General features: G+C 38.0%; 1 protein-coding gene across 8 annotated transcripts in view; it reads left to right on the forward strand.

Moving 5' to 3' along the window:
- The window catches only part of NCOA6 (nuclear receptor coactivator 6), a 102786-nt gene that overhangs the window by 26163 nt on the left and 53773 nt on the right, over positions 1-22850 (forward strand). For 6 of the 8 annotated variants that reach the window (XM_059133454.1, XM_059133455.1, XM_059133456.1 and 3 more), the window contains one exon: positions 16625-16727. The exons of 1 other annotated variant lie outside the window; for it this stretch is intronic. The gene's annotated coding sequence lies outside the window, so the exon portion shown is untranslated. Of the gene's footprint in view, positions 1-13755; positions 13930-16624; positions 16728-22850 lie in introns of all 8 variants that reach the window. One more of the 8 variants, XM_059133451.1, reaches the window with a different exon arrangement.

Genomic DNA, 22850 nt, shown 5'->3' on the forward strand with positions numbered 1-22850 from the left:
AACACAAATCGAAACCACAATGAGATACCACCTCTCACCAGTCAGAATGGCTAAAAACAAAACACAAGAAACAAATATTGGCAAGGATGTGGAGAAAAAGGAACCCTCGTGCACTAATGGTGGAAATGCAAACTGGTGCATCCATCTCGGAAAATTAAAAACAGAATTAGTATATGATCTAGTAATTCCACTACTGGGTATTTACCAAAGAATATGAAAACACTAATTCTAAAAGATATATGCACCCTGTGTTTGTTGTAGCATTATTTACAATAGCTAGATTATGGAAACAGCTCAAGTATCCATCAATAGATGAATGGATAGGTTGCAGTCAGTTAAAGTCTCTGACTCTTGGTTTCAGCTCAGGTCGTGATCTCAGGGTCATGAGATCCTGTGTCGGGCGCTGCTTGGCGGAGAGTCTGCTTAAGAATCTCTCTCCCTGGGGGCACCTGGGTGGCTCAGTGGGTTAAAGCCTCTGCCTTCGGCTCGGATCATGATCTCAGGGTTCTGGGATCGAGCCCCGCATCGGGCTCTCTGCTTGGCAGAGAGCCTGCTTCTTCCCTTCTCTCTCTGCCTGCCTCTCTGCCTATTTGTGATCTCTTTCTGTCAAATAAATAAATAAAATCTTTAAAAAAAAAAAAAATCTTTCTCCCTGTCCCTGTTGCCCCTCCCCCGGCTCTCTCACTCTCTTTGTTTTTCTCTCTCAAATAAATCTTTTTAAAAAGTAGATGAGTGAGGGGCGCCTGGGTGGCTCAGTGGGTTAAGCCGCTGCCTTCGGCTCAGGTCATGATCTCAGGGTCCTGGGATCGAGTCCCGCATCGGGCTCTCTGCTCAGCAGGGAGCCTGCTTCCTTCTCTCTCTCTCTCTGCCTGCCTCTCAGTGTACTTGTAATTTCTCTCTGTCAAATAAATAAATAAAATCTTTAAAAAAAAAAAAAAAAGTAGATGAGTGAGTAAAGATGTGATCTATATACACAACAGAATATTTTCTATAAAAAATGAAATTTTGATATTTGCAACAATATGGATGGATCTAGAGGGTACAGTGCTAAGTGAAATAAGTCAGTCAGAGAATAACAAATACCATATGGTTTCATTCAAATGTGGAATTTAAGAAACAAAACAAATGAACAAAGGAAAAAGACAGACTCTTAAATGTAGAGAATATACTGGTAGTCACGAGGATGGGGGGGATGGATAGATGGCTGAAATAAGTGAAGGGGATTAAGAATACACTTATTTTGATGATCACTGAGTAATGTATAGAATTAGTGAATCACTATATTGTACACTTGAAACTAATATAATATTGTATGTTAATTATACTGGGATAAAAATAAAAGAATGATAAAATGTTAAAGATTAGAAAAATATATATCGAGAACTCATATATGGGTCACCTGGATGGCTCAGTCGGTTAAGCTGCTGCCTTCGGCTCAAGTCATGATCCCAGGGTCCTGGGATCAAGTCCCACATGGGGCTCCTTGCTCAGTGGGGAACCTGCTTCTCTCCCTGCCTGCTTGTGCGTGCATTCTCTCTCTCTCTCTCTCTCTGACAAATAAATAAATAAATAAAATCTTAAAAATAAAATAACTCATATAATTCAGTAATAGTCAAATATCCCAATTTTTTTAAAAAAAGTTGGCAAAGAATTTGAATAGATATTTCTCCCAAACAAATCATGCTAGTGTCAAATAAACATGAAAATATGCTCAACACCATTTGGCACTAGGGAAATGTAAATCAAAATCACAATGAGATACTATTTCATACCCACCAGTATAGCTATAATCAGAAAAGTAGTAACAAGTGTTGGTGAGGATGCAGAGAAATTGGAACCCTTGTACATTGCTGGTTGGAACATAAAATGGTGTAACAGCTTTGTAAAACAGTTTGGCAGTTCCTCAAAAGGTTAAACATAGAACATGTGACCCAGTAGTTTTACTCCTAGGGTGTGTGTGTGTGTGTGTGTGTGTGTGTACACATACATACCCAAGAGAAATGAAAACATCCACACAAAAACTTGTATATGGGGGTTCTGGGTGGCTCAGTTGGGTAAGTGGCTGCCTTCGGCTTGGGTCATGATCCTAAAGTCCTGGGATTGAGCCCCATGTCAGGCTCCCTGTGGGGAGTCTGCTTCTACCTCTGCCTCTGCCTGCTGCTCCCCCTGCTTGGGCTCTCTCTGTCAAATAATTAAATAAAATCTTTAAAAAAAACCAACTTGTATACAAATATTCATAGCAGCATTATTCATAATAGTGAAAAGTGGAGGCAAATCAAATGTCTATCAACTGATAAATGAATAGAAATGGAAATCTGATATTTTTTGGTGAGGAGTATTGTTTGGTAATTTAAGTAACTGTTAATTGCTACAACACTTGAAAATACTATTGCTAAGTGAAAGAAGATAGTCACAAAATACCAGTTATTATATGGTTTCTATTTTATGAGATATCTAGAACAGACAAAGCACCTCGACCCTAGACTAAAACTCTTTACCCTATTATAGGTGGATTTATCCCATTAAATTAACAACAGAATTGTTGAGCATATTAACATACTAGTTGATAGTACTCAGATGAAGATGATGATTAGTAATAGTTCATCTTTATTTCATATTTTATAGATCTTTTCAATAATTATTTTATAAAAAGTAGCATTTATTCAGTACTCTTTATTCAGTAAAAAAGCAACGTTGACTAAATTAAAAAGTAATATGGAAAGAAAAAAAATCAATCACAATACCAAGTAATTGATATAGTTAATTGTTAAGGATAAGGAGCATAATATTCCATTCCTTAATAAGGTGATTAAGATAGTATTAGGGTTATGAGTTAGGGATGGGGTTAGTGTTAACCATCATGCAGAATGGCTGTGAGGGAGTAGACATGGTAAGTAGCCAATCCCTGATGGCTATGTAACGAGAGTAGGGATGATCTTGTACCTTTATAGACACTTCCTGGGTGTTGGATATCAAAGGCCCAGAATTCACACTCTTTATTTGTGCTCAGAGCTTATCTTCCTATGGAGGCTATGAAGCTGAATAGGAAAAACACATTTAGCCCTGTGGTTAGAAGGGAGTTGAAGGCTGTTAAGTACCTGAACATTTGATAGACTTTTGAAGTAGAATGGAAGGCAGTAAGAGGTAGCAGAACTCTACCTAAACAATTAGAAGTTTACTGTATGATTTAAAAAAATAGCATTGGTGCTAATCACATTTATAACAATTTTTTAGACTTTGCTCTATGTTTAATCCCTTCTCAAGGTCTTTGCTTTTGGTTATCATTCAGATAATATTTTTATGAAAAGTACTAGATGAAACTGTCTTTATATTTAATTTCACACTGAATGATGTCTTGGTCAGGGAGAGGGCAGAATTACTATGTCACATTATTTTCCACTTCTTTGCTATTTTGCCATTGTCTTCTGGTCTTACAGAGAAATCTAAGGCCAACCTGATTTTTGGTTCTCTATGACTTCTCTTTTTCTTTGTCAGTTGATTGTGACAAAGAAGCTCGAAATCTAAAAGGTTCACCAGAAAAAATCTAGTTGTCACTATCTTTTCAGTAATTTTGCCCATTTTTTTTTAATTCAATTAGCCAATATATAGTACCTCATTAGTTTCCGATGTAGTGTTCAGTGATTCTGAACACTAGTTCATTAGTTGCCTGGTATTTTGTGAGCTCTTTTGAGCTAGAGATGCAGAACATTCTTTGACTTGGGAAAGTATTCATTTTCCTTTCTAAAAACCTTTGATTATTGGGGCTCCTGGCTGGCTCAGTGGGTAGAGCATGCGACTGGATCTCACATTGTGAGTTCAGATTCCATGCTGGGCATGGAGCCTACTTAAACAAAAACAAAAACAAAAACTTTGATTATGGTTTCTGTTTATTTGTTTCAGAGATAACTATTATTTGAAAGTTATTTCTCTCTTCTCTCCTTATCAGTCTTCTCTCATAGTTTCCACTACTTTGTCCTTTCCATCTCTATTATGGAAATTTCTTAAATTTGTCATCCCCATACATCTAATTAAGTATTCTACTCTTCACAACTTCTAGGAAAGATTTGAAATCTGAGTTGGCATATTTACTTTTTAAATTATTTTTCCTTTGCTTTTTCCCCTCTCTAACTTCCACTTTTGCATTTCAATTACTTCTTTTCATTCCTGTCCATGGACTTTGATTTCTCACTTCAGTGTTTTATCACATTTGTTGAGAATAATGTAGTTGATGTTTAAAATTTAACCTGTTCCTCCTTACATATTCACTTTCTGAATTACAAATGCAGAGTTTCTCTTATGCTGTGGAATGTCACATCCCCTCAGTTACTCTTCCTTGAAAAAGGAGAGGGATATATAACTCTAGCACCTACCAAATAAACAGGATAGATAGGCACCAACAAGTAGGTACTGTAAATTGTCCTTTCAGATGTTAAAGTAAAGGACTATTTGGTGCCCATAGTTTTGGAATACTTGTTGTATCTAACAGTCATTAATGTGCCTCCTACTTAATTGAGGGGACAGGGCCCAAGGGGGACAGGGGGATCACAGGCATGGGTAATTTGACTTTGGAAAAGAATTTTTTTTGATAATTTGAAGCCTAAGCTACAAATACCTGTGGTTCCTGAATGTAATGCTCCTAGGGCTTATGCTTGCTCACGTCTTCTGTGTCTGTCTTCAAATTCCAAGATGTGTGTACTACTTTGTGTATTATAGAACCTGAAGTAGAGAGGGAAAGCCATGGGCATGTAATAGTGCTGACTGTTCTAAGTGGGTCTGTCATGGTAGTGTGGTACATAACACCTCTGCCTTTGCTAGCTCTGGAGAGAGCCTTTTTTTTTTTTTAAAGAGATTTTTTTTATTTGAGAGCCAGAGAGAGTGAGCACAGGGGGCGGGGTGGGGCAGAGGGAGAGGGAGGGAGAAAATCCCAAGCAGATTCTGTGCTGAGCAGAAAGCAGATGCAAGGCTCGATCTCACAACCCTGAGATTAGGACCTGAGCTGAAACCAAGAGTCAGACACTCAGCTGACTGAGCCACCTAGGTACCTCTGGAAAAAGCTGTTTTAGAGCATGTGTTGGAGGAGGTGGTATGACATGTGGGGGTTAGAAATCTGTTACCTGCATACCTAGCTCTTTTGTTGTATTTCAAGCCCCATTCCTTCTTTGGGCAGGAAAGTAATGTTTGAGTCCAACAGTTCTTTGAGCTGTACAGTCCTAATTTCCAGAATTGTTAGTATCTTTGACTCTCTTTGTTTCCTTAAGTACACCAGTGAAAATACCAATGAAAAATTGGGGTGGAGGCAATGATAGAGATGAACCAGGTGTTGTTAGGTAGCCTCTGTTTTAATTTACAGCTTGGATTAAATTTTTGAAAGGAGGAAGCTGAGAGAATAGTGCAGAAAACAGCCACTAATGGAAGAATAAAGAGTTAGAGATATTGACCAAATGATTTCCAGTTCCTCAGGAAAATATGATTAATGCTGAAGTCAAATAGCCAAGGATTAAAATAATCGTAGTGTCCCTAGATCTGGAATATGTTGGGCCATTGTTTTCTAAATGACAACATGGAAGCTAAGAAGGGTTTAAGGGACTCCAGGGTCATAGAAAGGACACAGAAATGGGACTCCCAAGGGCATAGAAGAAAGCCGAGATGGTTGGAATACCGAGATGGTATAGTTCACTTTTAGATTCTATTTAGTGTTTTATTTGATTTTCTCACAAATAATTTGGTCTGTATTATATTAAAAAACAAATTTAAAGAAACAGTCAAATTTTATAATAAGGAAAAGAAGGAAAAGCTTTCATTTCATCACTTTCTTGGAGCAAATTCTTAAGCTACATTCCCCACCTGACTCAGTTTCTTCATATAAGGTAAATTAAATAATGTTTGAAAAGTGTGGTTCTAGACTTTGGCCTCATATTAGAATCACCTGGATAGTGTTTCAGTGCCCAGTGCTCAGGCCACAGTGCAGACCTAGTATGACTAAGGCATTATTTTTTAAAGTTTCCCAAATAATTATAATGTGTAGCCAAAGTTGAGAACTACTCAAGTTCTTTCAAAGCATATACTCATTTGATCTCAAATATTCTGACTTCAGTCATTTTAGAGTAGTTGAGACACTTCTAATTAGTGTGTATTGGCCTGAAATAAATGAGATCACTTGGTTCTGATGTTTCTGCCACTTGTACACTATGAGTAGGGTAGAGTCGCCCTGATAAGAAGAGAGTTTGGGGGGCGCCTGAGTGGCTCAGTGGGTTAAAGCCTCTGCCTTTGGCTCAGGTCATGATCCCAGAGTCCTGGGAGCAAACCCCACATCGGGCTCTCTGCTCGGCAGAGAGCCTGCTTCCTCCTCTCTCTCTGTCTGCCTACTTGTGATCTCTGTCTGTCAAATAAATAAATAAACAAAATCTTTTAATAAAAAAAAAAAAAAAAGAGAGAGAGAGAGTTTGGTATATGGTGGAAGAAACCCTGAACCTGAGGTTAAAAGACAAGACTCATGGGGCTGGATCCCAGGACCTGAGATCATGACCTGAGCCAAAGTCAGATGCTTAACCAACTGAGCCACACAGGCACCCCATTTTTGTTTTATAAGATTTTTTTAGCATTGTTTGCTCCAGCTCTTTGAAAAATGCCAGTGGAATTTTGATCAGAATGGCATTGAAAGAAAGTATAGATTGCTCTAGGCAGTATAGAGATTTTAACAATGTTTATTTTTCTGATCCATGAGCATGAAATGGTCTTCCCATCTTTTTATGTCTTCTTCAATTTCTTTCATGAGTGTTCTGTAGTTCCTCAAGTACAGATCCTTTACCTCTTTGGTTAGGTTTATTCCCAGGTGTCTTATGGTTCTTGGTACTATAGTAAATGGAATCGATTCTCTAATTTCCCTTTCTGTATTTTCATTGTTAGTGTATAAGAAAGCAACTGATTTCTGTACATTGACTTTGTATCCTGCCACATTACTGAATTGTTGTATGAGTTCTAGTAGTTTGGGGGTGGAGTCTTTTGGGTTTTCCATATAAAGTATCATGTCTTCTGTGAAGAGAGAGAGTTTGACTTCTTTTTTTTTTTTTTTTTTTAAGATTTTATTTATTTATTTAACAGAGAGAAATCACAAGTAGACGGAGAGGCAGGCAGAGAGAGAGAGAGAGAGAAGCAGGCTCCCTGCTGAGCAGAGAGCCCGATGTGGGACTCGATCCCAGGACCCTGAGATCATGACCTGATTAACCCACTGAGCCACCCAGGTGCAGAGAGTTTGACTTCTTCGGTTGCCAATTTGAATACCTTTTATTTCTCTTTGTTGTCTGATTGCTGTTGCTAGGACTTCTAATACTATGTTGAACAAGAGTGGTGAGAGTGGGCATCCTTGTTGTGTTCCTGATCTCAACGGGAAGGCTATGAGCTTTTTCCCATTGAGGATGATATTTGCTGTGGGTTTTTCATAGATAGACTTTATGAAGTTGAGGAGTGTTCCCTCTATCCCTATACTTGGAAGCGTTTTAATCAGGAATGGATGCTGGATTTTGTCAAATGTTTTTTCTGCATCAATTGAGAGGACCATGTGGTTCTTCTCTCTTTTCTTATTGATTGGTTCTGTCACATTGATTGATTTGCGAATGTTGAACCATCCTTGAAACCCAGGGATGAATCCCACCTGGTCATAGTGGATAATCTTTTTAATGTGTTGTGGGATCTTATTAGCTAGGATCTTGTTGAGAATCCTAGCATCCATATTCATCAGGGATATTGGTCTGAAATTCTCCTTTTTGATGGGGTCTTGGCCTGGTTTGGGGATCAGGGTAATGCTGGCTTCAGAAAAAGAGTCTGGAAGTTTTCCTTCTGCTTCAATTTTTTGAAGCAGCTTCAGGAGAATAGGTGTTATTTCTTCTTTGAAAGTTTGGGAGAATTCCCCAGGGAATCCGTCAGGTCCTGGGCTCTTGTTTTTTGGGATTTTGATCGCTGCTTCAATCTCATTACTAGATATCGGTCTATTCAGGTTGTCAATTTCTTCCTGGCTCAATTTTGGAAGTTTATAGTTTTCCAGGAATGCATCCATTTCATCTAGGTTGCCAACTTACTGGCATATAACTGTGGATAATAATTTCTGATGATTGTTTCTATTTCCTTGGTGTTAATTGTGATCTCTTCCTTTTCATTCCTTTTCTTTTGGATTAGTTTGGCCAATGGTTTATTGATCTTACTGTTTCTTTAAAAAAAAACAAAACCCAGCTTCTAGTTTCATTGATGCATTCTACTGTTATCTCTAGTTTCTATCTCATTGATCTCTGCTCTAATCTTGATTATTTCCCTTCTTGTGTGTAGAGTTGGCTTAATTTATTGTTGATTCGCCAGTTCTTTAAGGTGTAGAGATAGCTGGTGTATTCTGGATTTCTCAGTTTTTTTGAGGGAGGCTTGAATGGCTATGTATTTCCCCCTTAGGACTGCCTTTGCTATATCTCGTAGGTTTTGGACCAAAGTGTCTTCATTCTCATTGGTTTCTGTGGATTGTTTAAGTTCTTTGATTTCCTGTTGATCCAAGCATTCTTAAGCAAGGTGGTCTTTAACTTCCAGGTGTTCGAATTCCTTCCAAACTTTTCCTTGTGGTTGAGCTCCAGTTTCAAAGCATTGTGATCTGAGAATATGCAGGGAATAATCTCAGTCTTTTGGTATCTGTTGAGCCCTGATTTGTGAGCCAGTATGTGATCTATTCTAGAGAAGTTTCCATGTGCACTCAAGGAGAATGAGTATTCTTTTGTTTTAGGGTGGAATGTTCTGTACATTTCTGTGAGGTCCATCTGGTCCAATGTGTCATTCGATGGTCTTGTTTCTTTATTGATTTTCTGCTTGGATGATGATCTGTTAGTGAGAGTGGCGTGTCAAGATCTCTTCTTATTAATGTATTCATATCAGTATGACTCTTTATCTTGATGAACAGTTTTCTTATGTAATTGGCTGCTGCCATATTGGGGGCATAAATATTTACAATTGTTAGATCTTCTTGGTGTATAGTCCCTTTAAGAATTATGAAGTGTCCTTCTGTATTTCTGACTGCAGTCTTTAGTTTAAAATCTAATTTATCTGATAGGGGAATCGCTACCCCAGCCTTCTTTTCAGGCCCATTGGCATGAAAGATGCTTCTCCATCCCTTCACTTTCAGTCTGGATGTATCCTTAGGTTCAGAATGGGTCTCTTATAGACAACATTTGGATGGATCCTGTCATTTTATCCAATCTGCAACCCTGTTTCGTTTTATGGGCGCATTTAGACCATTCACATTGAGAGTGATTATTGAGAGATACGTTTTTATTGACATTGTGTTACCTGGGAAGTCTTTTGTTTCTATAGATTGTCTCCATATATTTCTGTTCAGTGATATTCTTGGGTTTTTTCCTCTTTTATAGAACCCCCCTTCATATTTCTTGCAGTGCCAGCTTGGTGGTCACATACTCTTTTAAGCCTTGCCGGTCTTGGAAACTCTTTATCTCTCCATCCATTTTGAATGTCAGTCTTGCTGGATAAAGTATTCTTGGCTGCATGTTCTTCTCATTTAGTGCCCTGAATACATCTTGCCAGCCCTTTCTGGCTTGCCAAGTTTCTGTGGACAGGTCTAATGTTATTCTGATGGCCTTTCCTCTGTATGTAAGGAATTTCTTCCCCCTAGCTGCTTTCAAGAGCTCCTGTCTAAAATTATGATTCATCATTTTCACAATCAGATGTCTCGAGGTCTTTCTAGATTCTATGATCTTGCGGGCAGGGGAGACCTTTCTGCCTCTAGTACACGAATACTGGTTCCATTCGCCAGATTGGGAAAATTTTCATGGAGAATTTTGTTCAACTATGTCTTCTAGTCCTCTTTCTCCTCCCCCTCAAGGAATCCAGTAATTATTTATTAGCACCCACATGCACATGCCCATGTGGAGGAAGGGGCAGAGGAAGAGAATCTCAACCAGACTCCTGGCCAAGTGGGGAGCCCAACAAGGGGAGCCTAACAGGGCGAGCCCAACAGGGGGCTCAATCTTAACACCCTGATATCGTGATCTGAGCCGAAACCAAGAGCGGGAGGCTAAACCCATCTGAGCCACCCAGGCTCCTCACACCCAAGAATGTTGGTTTTTTTTTGTTTGTTTGTTTTTTAAAGATTTTATTTATTTATTTGAGAGAGAGACAGTGAGAGAGAGCATGAGCGAGGAGGTCAGAGGGAGAAGCAGACTCCCCATGGAGCTGGGAGCCCGATGCGGGACTCGATCCCGGGACTCCGGGATCATGACCTGAGCCTAAGGCAGTCGTCCAACCAACTGAGCCACCCAGGCGTCCCCACCCAAGAATGTTTTTAAGAATATTTTAATATCTTCTAGTACTTCACATTCAGTTTTTCCCACTATCTAAAAAAAGATGTTCTGGCTCTTTTCTTCGAAGTGGGTCTAAGTAACATTCATGCATTGCATTTGGTGGTTATATTTCTGAAGTCTTTTAATTGAGAACTGTATCTTCCCCCTCTCTCTCTTCCCTTAAGATTTTGGGTTTTGAAGAGACCAGATCAGTTTGATTGTAGCAAGTCCCACATTCTAGATCTGGTTATTTCTTCATGTAATAGAATACTTTTTGCAATCGTTCTCATTGCTCTTTCTCCTGAATTTCCTATAAAGGAGAAATTAGGTTTAAAGATGTGTTTAGACCTAGGTTAGGCATTTTGGGTAATGATACATTGTAGATGATGACTGGCACTTCAGTTACATCACTTCAGGAGTCATAAATAAAAGGTCTCACTCTCGTTGTTACTGAGTTTGATCACCAGGTTAAACTGGTAACTATCGTATCTTTCCATTGTGAAGTATTGTTTTCCCTTTGCAATTAGGAATTAATCTGTGGAATAATCCTTTAGCACCATGCGAATCTTCTGTTTCCCAACAATTTTCACAAGATGATTTTTAGCACCCCTTGATCATCCTTGCCTGAATGAATCACTTATTTCATTGGAGGTTGCACAATGATGATTTTAAAAATTCTTTCCTTCTGCATTTATTAACTAGCATTCTAATGTAAAGGAGAACTTTCCCTTTCTACCAAGGATGAACCTTTCTTAAAAGAAGTAAATTCTTTGCTTCATTCTTTTTCTTTATCAGTCTTCAGAGTAAGGAGTTGATGTCATAGTTAACTCCTAAAGGTAACTTTCTAAGAAATTTTTAAAAATTATCTGAGCTATCTATTACTATGTATTTGTGGATTCTTGTTTATTCATGATATTATCATGATTTTTAGTCATTATTATTTTTAGTTCTTAAATTATCTCAAATTTGCTAAAACTGGCTTCTGGGTCCTTGTGACATGCTCCCTATTGGTCTGAGTGCTTCTTTTGCCTTCTGGTACAACATGATTTTTAAAAATTTACCATGAAGATAATAATTTCTATTTTTAAAAAATATTTCTTTCTAGCTTTTTTTTTTTTAAGGATTTTATTCATTTGTGTGTGTGAGAGAAAAAGAGAGAACACAAACAGAGGGAGGGATAGAGGGAGAAGCAGGCTCGCCATCCAGCAAGGAGCCCGATGTGGGACTTGACCCCAGCACCCTGGGATCATGATCTGAGCCAAAGGCAGACGCTTAACCTACTGAACTACCCAGGCATCCCTAGAGTATTTTGTTTTGATACTAACATATAAAAGATATTTTTCTCTTCTTTTCTTGCCAGAAGTAGCATACTGTAGTCAATGTTTTACTCCTTGTTTTTTCTTCTCTCAACAATGTATCTTGGAGATTATTCCATATCACTGCATAGAGAGCATCCTTATTCTTGCTGCATTTCATTTTTATTAGATGTACTATAATTTAATCAGGTGGACATTTGGGTAATTTCCTATCTTGCTATAGCAAACAATGCTTTAGTGAATAACCTTGTATATATGTCATCTACTGTGGGAACAGGTGTACTTGTTGGACTGGATCACTACCCAGAAGTGATATTGTTTCATTATGGTATATATAATTATAATTTTGATAGATAATACCTAATTGCTGATGTTAGACTGCCACTAGCAATGAATGAGAGTGTCTGTTTTCCTATAACCTTGTCAGAAGAATGTATTATTAGGTTTTTGGATTTTTGTAATCTGGTGAGTGAAAAAAATTTTTTCTTACGTATGAGGTTGAATATTTTTTCGTATGTTTAAAGTTCATTTGTATTTCCTTTTCTGTGAATTTTATGATCATATTCTATGTCCATTTTTGGGCACAATACTTTTTTTTTTTTTTTTAAAGATTTTATTCATTCATTTGACAGACAGAGATCACAAGTAGGCAGAGAGGCAGGCAGAGATAGAGAGGAGGAAGCAGGCTCTCCGCGGAGCAGACAGCCCGATGTGGGGCTCGATCCCAGGACCCTGGGATCATGACCTGAGCCGAAGGCAGAGGTTTTAACCCACTGAGCCACCCAGGCGCCCCTGGGCACAATACTTTGTCCAAATTACTGTTCTCTTTATTTTATATATATATGCACATGCATGCATACACACACACACACACACACACACACATACAAACCTATGTTTTTTTTCTATAGTATGTTTATATATGGGAGATTTGCTCTTTCTTCAGTGATACGATTGCTAATATATTTTTCTTACTTTGTCATTTTGTTTGTTGGGGTTTTGTTTTGCTTATGGTGTTTTTTGCTTTGCAGAATTCTTTGATTTCTATGTATTCAAATTTATCAGTTTTTTTAATGGCTTTGAATTTTGAGTCATGGTTAGAAAATCCTTACCAACTCCAAAGTTATAAAGATTTCTTCTGTATTTTCTTCTAATACTTGTAGGGTTTGTTACATTGAAGTTTTGGGTCCATTTGAAGTTCTGATGATATGAGGTGTAGCTCTAATTTTGTTTTTTCCCTAGGTGGCTACCTGCTCCCATTTACTGAAAAAATCAAATTTTTCCACCTTTATGAGACATTAAAATTCCATATCCATTTTCATCAGTTTGGGGGATTTTAGTCTTCTTTTGGTCTCCCATTAGTTTATGTGCCAATACTACAGAGTTTTAATTATTGAGGCATTGTGTTTTGGTATCTGATAGAATTTACCCTTTTACTACTCTTATTTTTCAGAGTTTTTTTTTTTCTTTCTTTTTCTTTCCATATGAATTTTAAAGTCAATTTGTCCATTAAAAAAAAAGTTAGCATTTTTTATTGGGATTATTAAATTCTAAATTATGGTGAATTGCTATTTAGAAGTCTTATTTTCTAGGAATTTGGCATGTCATTTCATTTGTTCAAGTCTTTTATATTTGGATCTTTCATTAGTGTGTTAAAAATTTCATCTTGTAGTTCTGCATTTTTAGTTTATTCCTAAATATTTTATTTTTTATTGCTGTTATTAATTAGATTTTCCCCCACCTACTGGTGATTGATTGCATGTGTAATAAAAACTGTTGCTTTCTGTATATTTTGTACCATTCTACTTTACTGAATTTTCTTATTTTTCTTGGTTGACTTTCTAAGATGTTTGAGAATACAAATATATATCATCTGCTAATAGTGATAGTTCTATACTCTTCTTCCCATTTTTTTTTACTATTATTAATCTTGTTTCATTTAACTGATTTTATACTTTTGGCATAGTGTTTAATAACACATAATGGATATCTGTCTTCCCAACTTTTTTCTACTAAGCAAGCTGCTGACTTTAGGACTAAAAAGATATTTTGTCATGCCAAGGAAGTATTTGTATATTCCTATTTGATTTCTTAAAATTTTTTTTTTATTTTAGAGAGAGTGAGCGTGTATGTGATCTGGGGGAAGGGGCAGAAGGATAAGGAGGAAGAATCCTCTAGCAGACTCCCTGGTGAGCATGGAGCCGAACACAGGGCTTATTCCCAGGACCCTGAGATCATAACCTGAGCCAAAATCAAGAGCTAGCCACCCAACCAGCTGAGCCACCCAGGTGCCCCTATTTGATTTTTTCTTTTTTTAAATCAGGAAGTGTTGAATTTTGTCGGGTGGCTTTTAATATCTGTGGAGATATTTTTTTCTTTTTCCCTTAGTTTCCTCATAGTGATCCTTCCTTGCATTCCTAGACCAAACTCCACTTAATTTTGATGCATTATGCTTCTAATGTATGGTTGTATTCTATTTAAAGTTTGATTTAGAATCTTGCATCAATATAAGAGAAACTGATCTATAGCTTTCTACCTGCAGTTGTATCCGCTTTTTATTTTTTGAAGATTTTATTTTTTTATCTGAGAGAGAGGGTGCTTGAGCAGGGAGCAGAGGGAGAAGCAGGTTCCTTATGAGCAGGGAACCTGACATGGGCTCCATCCCAGGACCCTGGGATCACAACCTAGCAGAAGGCAGACACTTAACTGACTGACCCACTCAGGCACCCCTGTATCAGCTTTTAATACTCTTGTTATATTTGCTTCATAAAAAAGACTTAGGAAGTAGTTTTCTTTTTTCTTTCTCTCTCTCTCTCTCTTTTTTTTTTTTTTTTTTTTTTTTTTGGCATGCTCTGGAATAGTTTCAGATCACTGATTTATCTGCTCTTTAAAAGGTTAATATTTTCATTAAATCTGTGTGTGGTTCTTTTGGGGGGCATACCATATTTACATAGATAAATTGAGCAAAAGCTTGAAGAAAATAGTCTCTAAGGTCCTTTTAATTTCCTTTGTTTTTGTGGTTACTTATCTCATATTTTATATATTTGGACTTTCTCCCTTTTTACTTACTAGATTAGCTAGTGGTTTAATTATTTTATTGATTTTCCTCCAATGTACCAGTTGTTAGATTGATTTATTCTGCTGTTTTTCTATTTTCTGCTTTTAGCTGTGTTTAATTCCTTCTCTTTTTTTTTTTTAAAGATTTTATTTATTTATTTGACAGAGATCACAAGTAGGCAGAGAGGCAGGCAGAGAGAAAGGAAGGGAAGCAGGCTTCCCGCTGAGCAGAGAGCCCAATGGGGGGGTGGTGTGGGGGGGTGGCTGGATCCCAGGACCCCAGGATCATGACCTGAGTCAAAGGCAGAGGCTTTAACCCACTGAGCCACCCAGGTTCCCTAATTCCTTCATTTTGATTTCTTTGAGTTCACCTTCCTGGTTTTTTCCCTGACTTTTTGAGTTAGATGTGGAGTCAGATTTCTTTCTTTCTTTTTTTTTTTTTTTTTGGTCCCTTTTCCCTGATTCGTACATATTTATGACTGTGAATTTTCTTCTTTACTGGTTCAGCTATATTCTTTAGGTTCTAATATGTCACATTTTCCTTATTTAGGCATTTTCTAGAAATGTTGCAGTATTGATTTCGTTTTTAACCAAAGTCCAAGGGTTTTGTTGTTGTTTTAAAGGCCTTCATTATTTTATTTTATTTTTATGTTTATAATTTCATTAAGTGCATTGTCATCAGGATATTATCCCACTGTTACTTTTGGATTTATCAAGGTTTTTTTGTTTTTGTTTTTGTTTTTTAATTCTAGTATAGTTAGCATACAATGTTACATTTGTTTCAGGTATATAATGTAGTGGTTCAGCAATTCCATGTATTACTCAGTGCTCATCAAGATAAGTGTACTTTTAATCCCCTACTCTATAGGGATTTTCTTTGGCCTCTCTTAAGGTCAGTTTTTGTTAACGTTCCATGGAGACTTAAAAAGATGGCTTTTTCTTAAAATAAAAAATAATTAAGTCATAGTTTTTTTCTCTAATAATTATTAATATGTAATACATATATCCATCTAAAATTTTGAGATTATAAAATCAATATTTGGTGATAATGTAAAACCATAACAGCCAAGTTGAAGATGTTGTACACTGATATTACCTTAAGTGAGAATTTTTTCTGAAGCACGACAAAGTTAAGCAGTATCCATGCAAAATTCTTATGTATACCATAAAGAATACTTAGAAAAACAACAAAAAATTTTTTTTAAAGATTTTATTTATTTATTTGACAGACAGAGATCACAGGTAGACAGAGAGGCAGGCAGAGAGAGAAGGAAGCAGGCTCCCCGCTGAGCAGAGAGCCCGATGCGGGGTTCGATCCCAGGACCCTGGGATCATGACCTGAGCCGAAGGCAGAGGCTTTAACCCACTGAGCCACCCAGGCGCCCCTAGAAAAACAAAATTTAATGAAAAATAAAATGTATAGATATATGTATAAAATAGGAAAAAAACTTAAATCTATACTTAATGGAGTTTAAGATGAATTTTGAAATTATGTTAGAACAAGTAAGTCTTACATTTAGCATGTATACAAAATATTTTGGTTTTGGCTTCAAGTAGCTGCAAAACAGTGTGATAGATGCTATCAATTCATTTTAATTTGACAGATATAAAAGTGGAAGTAAAAGGAGGAGGGCTCTAAGGCTTTTTGTCCCAGTTTCATAATTCTTAAGTGAAGCCGGTATATGTCCCTGAGTTCTGCTTCCATACTCTTTGAGATGCTTGTTGAATAGTGGTTTAATCTCAGAAAAAAGATATATTTTGTAGAGTTAATGAAAACTCTGTTTTAATATCCTCTAAAGATGTGTAAGTTGACTTGATGATAACTTGTGATATTTGTATTGACTTCGATTACAAAGACGTCACTTCTGAAATTTCTAATTTCTATATAATACTGAAAATTTATTTTCCTCTCTCACTCTTTATTAGAATTTTTATTTGGCCGCTGCCTTGAAATACCAACCCTAAAAATGCCAGCTTGTTTGGACTTAGAAGATGACATGGATAAATGATAAAAATTAAAGACCTTTTGGTGAGTGAAATCTTATGTAAAAGAGTGGTTAAGGTTCAGCTTATTTCCATACTACAGAATGACTTTACCAAAGTTACACTGCAAATAAAAAGCTGTTTCCTTCATCATCTGGCATTTTGTCAAAGGAGAAAATGGTCCTTCAGCCTATTAATGGGAGGCATCTTTATGTTTAATGAAGCCCAAAATTCACTAAGTTTGAGGTTTGAGTACCTTCTGTTCCTCTGGGGTTGAGACCTTGATCTCTTTTTCTTTCTCTTAGAGAGCCCACAGACCTGTCAGGAGGCACATCATAATTTTTTTTTTAAAGATTATTTATTTGTGAGTGAGAGAGCACAAGTGGGTAGGGCAGAGGGAGAGAGAATCTCAAGCAGACCCCACACTCAGTGAGGATTCCCATGCAGGGCTCCATCTCATGACCCTGAGATCGTGACCTGAGGCAAAATCAAGAGTCAGACACTCTACTGATGGAGCCACCAGGCATCCTGGTACATCACAACATTTAAATGCATTTTACTTTATTTTATTTTTTAAGATTTTATTCATTTATTTGACAGACAGAGATCACAAGTAGGTAGAGAGGCAGGCAGAGAGAGAGAGAGGAGGAAACAGGTTCCCTCTCCCTCTCTTTGCACAGAGCCCGATTAGGGACTCGATCCCAGGACCCTGAGATCATGACCTGAGCCGAAGGCAGAGGCTTAACCCACTGAGCCACCCAGGTGCCCCGAAATGCATTTTACATAACTGGTCTCCTTTAGCACTATACCAAACCCAGCATAGTTTACCCAGACCTAGTGTTGGACTAGTCAGTTATGTGAGTCATAGAAATTGAAAAGTGGTGCCTGAGCCTTATACAGTTAAAATGTTTCATTTAGCCTGCAGAGTATTTTCCAAAATGTAAAACTGTTTTAAAATCTGGAGACTTCACTGAATAGATTTTAGTCTTTTCCTAAAATTCAGAACATCTACTAGTGCTGGGCCTGGCACAAGGCCTCCCAATCTTCCAAAATTAAAGTAATAAGCTGGAGCAGAGCAGTGACTACTTAGCGTAGATGGTATGTGAATTTTCTATTGCCCAAATCATTCATACAGTATGTGCAAATGCATTTAATATCCAGTGTTCTTCTCTTATTTTATCTGCCTGACCCTGTGAGTATGTGAGTTTGTGATTTCTGATATAGATCATCTTTTGTTCAGATGGCAGTCAAGTTGATAATCTGAAAGGCGTGTGACAGTCTTTTCTCATTATTCAACTACCTACACCAGCCCTTTCTCTTCAGATTTAAATGTCAATCTGGTGTATATTAGCTGGTTATATGTATAATACATATGTTATATAAATTTATATACTTATAAGTAATATAAACTTACACGTTTACAAATATATATGTTTAAATATATTTATTTATTTATTTATTTATTTATTTTTTTTTTTTTTTAAAGATTTTATTTATTTGTCAGAGAGAGCGAGCGAGAGCGAGCACAGGCAGACAGAGTGGCAGGCAGGGTCAGAGGGAGAAGCAGGCTCCCTGCGGAGCAAGGAGCCCGATGTGGGACTCGATCCCAGGGCGCTGGGATCATGACCTGAGCCGAAGACAGCTGCTTAACCAACTGAGCCACCCAGGCGTCCCTATTTATTTATTTTTAATCCTACTGTGATTTGGAACATGTTCATAAGTAAGCTTCTAAGCCTTCCCAATGTCTGGTAGAGTTTTACCTTGGAGCAGGGCTGTGTTGCTGGTATGCTTGCTTTTTTCTTTTCTTTCTTTCTTTTTTAATTTTTATTATGAAAAATTTCAAACATTTTATTTATTTAAAAAAAATTTTTTTAAAGATTGTGTTTATTATTTATTTGACAGACAGAGATCACAAGTAGGCAGAGAGGCAGGCAGAGAGAGAGGAAGGGAAGCAGGCTCACTGCTAAGCAGAGAGCCCAATGCGGGGCTCGATCCCAGGACCCTGGGATCGTGACCTGAGCCAAAGGCAGAGGCTTTAACCCACTGAGCCACCCAGGTGCCCCAAAAAATTTCAAACATTTTATAAAGTTATATTACAAACAAAAGTATAAGGAACATCTATATACCCATCATCTATATTTAACCTTTATTAACCTTTTGCCATATTTGCTTAATCTGTTTTTCTCCTCAATATATATATATTTTTAAAGATTTTATTTATTTGAGAGAGAAAGAGTGAGAGTGAGCGAGAGAGCAGGAGGAGGAGCAGAGGGAGAGGGACAAGCAGGCTCCCTGCTAAACATGGATCCAGACATGGGGCTCCATCCAGGACCCTGAGATCATGACTCGAGCTGAAGTCAGACATGTAACTGATGGAGCCCCGCAGATGCCCCCCCCCTTAATTATTTTAAAGTAAATTATAAGCATATGACATTTTACCCCCCAGAGTGCTTCAGTATGCATCTCTTTAACAGTAAAAACATTGTCCATAACCCCATTATTGTCACACCTAACAAAATTAGCAGTAATTCCCCAGGGTACCTGGGTGGCTGTGTCAGTTAAGTATCTGAGACTTGATTTCAGCTCAGGTCATAATCTCAGGGTTAAGAGACTGAGCCCTTTGTCAGGCACTGTGCTCAGTGGGGAGTGTACTTGAGATTCTTTCTCTTTCCCTTTCCCTTTGCCACTCCCCCTGCGCTTGTACGCGCTCTCTTTCTCTCTCTCTCTCTCTCTCTCTCTCTCAAAGTGAATGGATGGATGGGTGAATCTTTTTTATTTTTATTTACTTTTTAAAAGATTTTTATTTATTTATTTGACAGAGAGATCACAAGTGGGCAGAGAGGCAGGCAGAGAGAAAGGAAGGGAAGCAGGCTCCCTGCTGAGCAGAGAGCCCAATGTGGGGCTGGATCCCAGAACTCTGGGATCATGACTTGAGCCAAAGGCAGAGACTTTAACCCACTGAGCCACCCAGGCAATCCCAGGACCTTGAGACCATGACCCGAGCCAAAGGCAGAGGTTCAACCCACTGAGCCACCCAGGCATCCCATGTTTTGTTTTGTTTTGTTTTATAACAAATAAAAGACCATACACTGCTTTTTTTTTTTTTTTAAGATTTTTATTTATTTATTTATTTGACAGAGAGAGAGATCACAAGTAGGCAGAGAGAGAGAGAGAGGAAGAAGCAGGCTCCCTGCTGAGCAGAGAGCCCGATGCTGGGCTCGATCCCAGGACCCTGAGATCATGACCTGAGCCGAAGGCAGCGGCTTTACCCACTGAGCCACCCAGGCGCCCCCATACACTGCTTTTGATTTTTAAGTCTTTTAAATCTCTTTTAACATAGAATATTTTCACGCACCTTTTTCTTCTTTCATGACCATTTACTTACTGAAGAGGCCAAGCCCATTATGCTCTAGAAATCCTACCCTCTAGATTTGTCTGAATACTTCTTCACAGAGTTATTTAAGTTCTTGTCTCTCTCCTGTATAAAGACTTGTTAGAGTCAGGTTAAACATTTTTGACAGGAATATTTCTTTCTTTCTTTCTTTTTTTTTTTTTTAGATTTTATTTATTTGAGAGAGAGTGTGCATTGGGGGCTGGTCAGAGGGAGAAGTAGACTCTCTGCTGAGCAAAGAGCCTGATGTGAGACTCAATCCTGGGACTCCAGGATCATGACCTGAGCCCAAGGCAGTTGCTTAACCAACTGAGCCTCCCAGGTGCCCCTGCAGGAATATTTCATGGGTAATACTGTGCAATTAATATTGTACATAGTTTCTGGGTTTTTTTCTGTTAGTGATGTGGTTTGGTCATTGTGTTTAGGTGATGACAGCCAGAGCCACCCACTGTGAAGTTAGTTTTCCCTTTGCCAAGCAGCAAATCTCTAGAATGATACTTTGACATCATGTGAATATCCAGTTAGTTCTCTGTCAACTTTTCACATGTTGTATTTACTCTTATTAATGATCCTTTTCTGAATTACTTTATTAGAGATCACAAAATTGTGATTTTTCTAATGCCATTTTTATATTTAAGTTCACTTTTTTTTTTTTTTTTTTTTTTTTTTAAATAAAAAAGAGCTTTCCTGGGGCGCCTAGGTGGCTCAGTGGGTTGGGGCCTCTGCCTTCGGTTCAGGTCATGATCTCAGGGTTCTGGGATCGAGCCCCGCATCGGGCTCTCTGCTCAGCGGGGAGCCTGCTTCCCTCCCTCTCTCTGCCTGCCTCTCTGCCTACTTGTGATCTCTGTCAAATAAATAAAATCTTAAAAAAAAAAAAGAAGAGCTTTCCTTTATCAACTGGAGCTGTTTGGCTATCCTGAAATATTACCCTGAAATGATTTAGTTTGGGAATCTACTTCATTCTGCCTTGGAAAGTTTTGCATGTCCCCAGTGACTTCTACCATATTTGGAAAATAGGAAAAGAAAATTAACTAGTGATCTTACCAGCCTACCACAATCAAACCTCTTGTATTTTAGTGGATTTTTTTTTCAGCCCTTTTTTCTTATCCATCTTTTAAAAAATACATAGTTGTAATTACAGTTTATGTATAGAATGTTTTGAAATTAGAAGAGTTATGTGAGGTTCTTATGCTTCCATGTCATCCTCACTTACCAGAGATGCTAAAAAATTAATGTTCACTCACTTTTGGGTTAAGAATGTGATCTTCAGTCCCACAGCTAATGGAGGAAATGGCCACATGGTGTGAACTTCAGTACAGGTACTCTTTGGTAGACAACATAACTGAAAATAGCAGATAATGGGACTTCTCTAGATCTAAAAGTTAAAAAGTAATTTAGTTCTGTCCTGGATGCAGTTGTTTCCCTCCATAAACATATGTTAACCACTTATTTTCCTTGCCTAAAAGTATTTTTAAATGTTTTTGTTTGTTTTGTTCCTGAGTTATTATTTTTAGCCATAGTACTATTAATAACCCTTTAAAAGTTTTTTTTATTTAATTTTTTAAAAGATTTTATTTATTTAGGGGCGCCTGGGGTGGCTCAGTGGGTTAAAGCCTCTGCCTTCAGCTCAGGTCATAATCGCAGAGTCCTGGGATTGAGCCCCACATCGGGCTCCCTGCTCCGCGGGAAGCCTGCTTTCTCCCTCTCCCACCCCCACACCTTATGTTCCCTCTCTCGCTGTCTCTCTGTCAAATAAATAAATTAAATCTTTTTTTTTCTCTGTCAAATAAATAAATTAAATCTTTAAAAAAAAAGATTTATTTATTTGACAGAGAGAGAGACATAGTGAGAAAGGGAACACAAGCAGGGGGAGTGGGAGAGGGAGAAAGCAGGCTTCCCGCGGAGCAGGGAGCCCGATGTGGGGCTCAATCCCAGGACCTTGGGATCACGACCTGAGCTGAAGGCAGGCACTTAATGACTGAGCCACCCAGGCTCCCCTAAAAGAGGGTCCTCAAGACTTTAGGATTTTAGGTAGTCCTCTGGATGTTTTTAGTTGGATCAGGTTGTGCTTTTCAGATTAGAGAAAGAGAATGGCTCTAAAATCATTGGCTCCACTGAAACTTTTGTCATGACAGGAATAAGGGGAGCCTTGGGGAGCCCCTTGCTATCTAGGGTCAGTTAAAAGTTTATATAAATTAATTCTTGGGGTGCCTGGGTGGCTCAGACTGTTATGCATCTGCCTTTGGCTCAGGTCATGATCTCAGGGTCCTGGAATTGAGCCTAGCTTCAGCCTCCCTGCTCAGCTGGGAATCTGCTTCTCTCTCCCCACTCCTGCTCTCTCTGTCTCTCACTCTCTCAAATAACTAAATAAAATCTTTTTAAAAAATTCTCTAAATATAACTTGTTTTATTTTCTTGTGATCTCTTGTTCCCTCCTCCCCATATTGTAGGCCTACCAAATGGTAACCTATGACATAATAGACATAAACATTATAATAAAAGGAACTTTCTTTAAAACTGCTAAATTTTTATTTCAGGTATTTCTTTAAAGATTATTTATTTAGGGACGCCTGGGTGGCTCAGTTGGTTAAGCAGCTGCCTTCGGCTCAGGTCATGATCCCAGCGTCCTGGGATCGAGTCCTACATCGGGCTCCTTGCTCAGCAGGGAGCCTGCTTCTCCCTCTGCCTCTGTCTGCCATTCTGTCTGCCTGTGCTCGCTTGCTCTCCCTCTCTCTCTCTCTGACAAATAAATAAAATCTTAAAAAAAAAAAAAAAAAAA

The sequence above is a fragment of the Mustela lutreola genome, chromosome 9 (assembly GCF_030435805.1).
Source record: "Mustela lutreola isolate mMusLut2 chromosome 9, mMusLut2.pri, whole genome shotgun sequence".
In the NCBI taxonomy this organism is placed as follows: domain Eukaryota; kingdom Metazoa; phylum Chordata; class Mammalia; order Carnivora; family Mustelidae; genus Mustela; species Mustela lutreola.